This window comes from Maylandia zebra, linkage group LG3, assembly GCF_041146795.1.
Source record: "Maylandia zebra isolate NMK-2024a linkage group LG3, Mzebra_GT3a, whole genome shotgun sequence".
Classification (NCBI taxonomy): Eukaryota; Metazoa; Chordata; class Actinopteri; order Cichliformes; family Cichlidae; genus Maylandia; species Maylandia zebra.
The window spans coordinates 19,355,959-19,361,018 of record NC_135169.1 but is presented as its reverse complement, the minus strand read 5'-3'; positions in this window follow the sequence as shown (position 1 = coordinate 19,361,018).

Here is a 5,060-nt window from a genome sequence, read left to right as displayed (position 1 = left end):
AATTATGGTTAATGCTTGGTAGAATTTGTTTTAAACATTATCTGCCAATTACATCTGCCACCCTTCTCCAAATCTGTGCCCCTACCTGGCCCCCCCAACAAAAATTTTCTAGACACGCCACTGCTCCAAACTGGGCTGATAAATGTAACATCTGTGTTATTAGTTGATGGTCAATTGTCTAACAGGTGGCTTAACATTAAACTTTAAGTAACTTCTCAGTTTGTTTAATCAGATTTTCTTGAACTTTAATTTGAATTTAAAAAACAAAATCAAAATAAATGAAGTCAGTTGATGCTGCCACAGTATGTCAGGGACTGAATCTGGACTTTTAGAGAGCCTGAAATACAGAAACTGATCTCAGAACAATGAGACACAATAATTGTTTTATTTAGTTGATCTTGTTTTAATAAGTAACTAATAATGAACTCTATTAATGGCACAGCCTTAATAAAGGCGTCCTGCAGCACAGCTCTCTGATGGTTTCATTATTTCCTTCATGCTGAGGAAAAATCATTGTTTCCATGTTTGTCACAGCCGAACTTCATCAGATTGTTGTTGTTTATTTTGTAATTTGTAGATGTGTGTTTTATCTTTTTGAACAAATCAACCAACACAGCAGTGATTTTTGTCAGCGTTGCCTCTGACTCACTGTGAAAGGAGTTCTGATGTTGTATAAAGTTGTGAGTGTGTCTGCTCCTCTCTGTCTCCTCAACAGGATCATTTGTAGTGGATGTGACACAGAGCTATCAGGCAGAGGAGAACCACAACATCACACTGGAGTGGACGTTCACCACCAAACCAGACACGTCCCTCTCAGCACTGAAGATCCGCTGTAGCCTGATAACTGATCAGAAATACTGGACTCTTTATTTTCTCCATGATGGTGTCGAGTTCTCAGAGGATGAAGAGGATGAAGAGTTTTCAGGACGAGTCCAGAGTGACAAAGACGCCCTCAGAGAAGGACGAATCAGACTCCAGCTGTCCAGACTCAGGACTGAGGACTCGGGTCTGTACCTGTGTGAGGTGGACACAGGTTATGGCCGCGGCTACAACAGCTGCAGAGTCACCGTCTCTGGTAAGACAATTCATTTATACACATGTGATCACTGTGAGCTGTTAAAGAAGATCAAGGTTGACTCCAAACATAAAAAGATATCTGTAAATCTTACATTTAGTTTTTTAGAATGGCAAAAAAACATAAACCAAATGGTAATTAGCTGTCAGTAATTAATATAAGATACAAGCTACAGAGTTGTTATAAAGTAAGCGTTTGTACCAGTATGTCAGCATTTTTATTTCTGCTGTAAAGTTGGAGATTTTAACATTATCTAATGTTACTGACTTGAATTTTATGTGACGCAAATCTAAAAGTATAAATGGATCAAACACAACATCAGGGCAAATTGGTTTTAAAATAATTTCACATCAACTTTAATATGTCTAGAGAATAAACTTTAAATTAATTCATTCCCATAAAAATATAAATAATTCATATTCATTGTTTGGTGGCACATATTTTTGCCATGACTTCAGTTGTGGGTCCTGCTCATTTCCATGAGTGGCTCTGGAAACACCTTTATATTGTAAGCGTACCATGAAAGCCCTCAGAGCTCAACTGTGGAGTGGCTCTCCTCCTGAGATGTCTTTTTGGATTTTTGACCAAACAACTTTGCTGTTTCTTCACAAAACTGTTTTTGCACTCATGCACTTTTCTACTAAGCTGATTATGCTGACTATACACACATGTTATCATGAATGTGCAGCTCCATTTGTGAGACTACTAAGTCACTTTGTTTCACTGTATTATTACTTATTATTGATGTATATGTGTATTTTGTTTTTATATCAGAACCACAGGCGACAGAAACAACTCAACCCACAATTATTCAAACACCAGATGCGAATAAAAAGACCAAAGTTACAGGTGAAGAAAAGAGTGAATTCTTTATAACTTTTAAAAACACTATGATTATATGTTGTTATGTAGAGTACAGATTAACTACATAATGCAGACCAAAATTCACAGCTGTATTTTTTTTACAAGAAGGTAAAACAGTTTCTCAGACATGGATTAATCCTGGTTCCAGACTAAAAGGAGCACTATGATTAATCCACGTCTGTGAAACTGAGTCTGTATATAGTTGAGGTGAAAGTGCTGCTGCTCACTGAACAGAGTTAAGTCAGAGACAGATGTGCTCATGCAGATGTCCTGATGGTTCTCTTCAAGGTGAAAAAAAAACACAGTTTTTACTCACAGAGAGATGAGAGGTGAAAGAAGTGGAACTGATTCATGTCAGAAACAGATTAGTAATAAATCATAATGTAAACAACACAAAAATATATCTATTAACTACAGCCTTAGTCCACAGTGCACACTGGGTTTGATAAAAAAAAAAATCTATAAACATGAGACAATGTTCAGTTTTCTGGTTGCTGGGAGGGAGACTAAATCGAACCCTGTGATTGCTCATTAAAAAATATATATTACGAAGCTACTTTTCATAAACACCATGTCACAGTCCTGGGTCAGCTGATCCAGTGTTTTCAGTGTAGTGGCTTTTCTAGTTTTTTTTTTATTATGTTTATAAATTCATGCCTAAGTTTGTATGAGTTCAGGACTTCCAGCATTAAAGTTGCTGTTAAGTTTAGCCTGATCTTTCAGTCCTGCATTTGGGTCGTCACTCTATAATCACACCGTGCTACTTTTGACACAATATAAACATTGAATCATGTTTTTCTGTGTCTGTGCTGCTCTAACTGTCTGTTGCATCTTCAGGTAAAGTCTGGACAGGACTGATCATTGCTGTGGTAGTTGTCTGCTTCGTGCTGATCCTAGTGATTTTTGTGGTTTTGAGGTGCAAAGAATGAGTAAGTCTAACAGAGACAAAGTTTATTTTCTAAGTTTTATAAAAACTGTAAATATAAAACTTTCAGAGCACCTCTAACAGATTTTAGTTTGTTTTCAGTCACAGTTTTGTAGTTTGTTAAATTTGTCATTTTCAGCATAACTCTGTGAATCTTTAAATTGTCTTTCGGTGTTTAAACAGATTGACGACTCCTCACACACGGAAGTGTTGATGGTTTGATGAAGAAGGTTTAAATGTGAATGAAAGCAGCACAGAGTCAGGAGCAGAGAGGTCCTTGAAGCTCCAGATCAGACTGTAAAGATTAATTGTTGAGGAGAAAGAAGCAGATTGTCACGGTCCGCTGTGACAGACCGTGTGGAGAGTGCGTGGAGGACTCAGGTGCGGACACGAGTGACACGGGAGTAAACTTTAAACAAAAGCGAGCCTTTTATTGTGGCTGGTAACGCAAGAGAAACAAACAAGAATAAGGGCAGCTCAAAAGCAATAACTAAACAGAAACCTAAACTGGGAATGAACTAAGGTAAGGCTATGAATACAACAGACCGGGCATGGAAACATGGAGGGTGGGAACACAGACGACGCGACACAGACTGTATGAAACACAGAGACTAAATACACATGAGGGATGATCAGGGGAAGTGGATGCACACGGGGAACACAGGTGACACTGATAATCATAACAAGACACGGCAGGAGTGAACGTAACACTGATGGGAGATGGGCAAAGTAAAACAGGAAGTACACAGAGGTTCAAACAGGAGGAGAGAGAGCACGGGGAGAACGCAGACATAACGGGCTGGGGAAAACATAGAATAAAACACAAAGAGAGACGAGGGCTCATAAATACACAGAGGGGCACACAGGGGGTAAGAGTCACGAAGGGAAAACACATAAGGAACAACGTAACAGATCAACCCAGGAAGCATGGCCTAAATAAAGAACAAAATACAAAAATACATGAAAACTAAGAATACTGGGCCCACATGGCCCAGGACCATGACATCACCCCCCCCTAAAGGGCTGGCTCCCGACAGCCCAAACCCGAGAAACAAAACAAAAACAGAAAACAACCCACCCAGGGCGGGAGGCGGGGGACCAGGACGGAGGGACCAGAACGGGAAACAAAAACAAACAACAGAAAACACAGGAGCACATGACTATAGTCCAAATAAGGTTCAGGGGGCCGACCCAGAGCCCACAGGCACAAGAGTTCACGGGTCACACGGTCGGGGGGCCGACCAGGCGGGTGGCACAGGTGACAGAGCTGGTCCGGAGGCCGGCCGCGCGGAAGGCAGCGGCGGCGGCGAAGGAGACGACGGAGCAGTTCAGGGGGCCGACCGCGCGGAAGGCAGCGGCGGCTCTCCAGTCTCAGGCGTGCTGGCCATGGCCTGGTGGGCACAGGACCAGTCGAGGCAGGACCAGACGATGGCGATGCGGGGGCCGGACCAGGTGTCGCTGCAGAGGCTGAGGCTGGGCCAGACGAGGACGAAGACTCTGAGGCTGGGCCGGACAAAGCACAGGCTGGAGCTGCAGCAGACGAAGCACAGGCTGGAGCTGCAGCAGACGAAGCACAGGCTGGAGCTGCAGCAGACGAAGCACAGGCTGGAGCTGCAGCAGACGAAGCACAGGCTGGAGCTGCAGCAGACGAAGCACAGGCTGGAGCTGGACCAGGAGGAGCAGAAGCAGAAGGTGGCTGGATGGGCGGCTCGGGCCCCCCAGCAGACGTGGCATGGTGCTGGACGGGCGGCTCGGGCCCTCCAGCGGTGGCATGAGGCCGGACGGGCCCCTCGGGCCCTCCAGCGGAGACAGGAGGCTGAACGGGCCCCTCGGACCCTCCAGCGGAGACAGGAGGCTGAACGGGCTCCTCGGACCCTCCAGCTGACGTGGCGTGAGGCTGAACGGGCTCCTCGGGCCCTCCAGCTGACGTGGCGTGAGGCTGAACGGGCTCCTCGGGCCCTCCAGCGGACGAGGCATGAGGCCATTGTGGCGGTGATGAGACCCTGGGGCCTATAATGGAAGCATCAGTTGGTGCAGGCGCCTGCAGAGTGTCAACCGCTCCCACCCGAGTGCCTAGGCTGGGTGCGGAGCTCAGCTGTGCACTGACTGGCATAACCTTGGGAACCAACCTGGGTGTAGGAACAAACCGGACGGCAGCCATTCCCACCTGAGGTGCAGATGCAGGTGCAGGATATG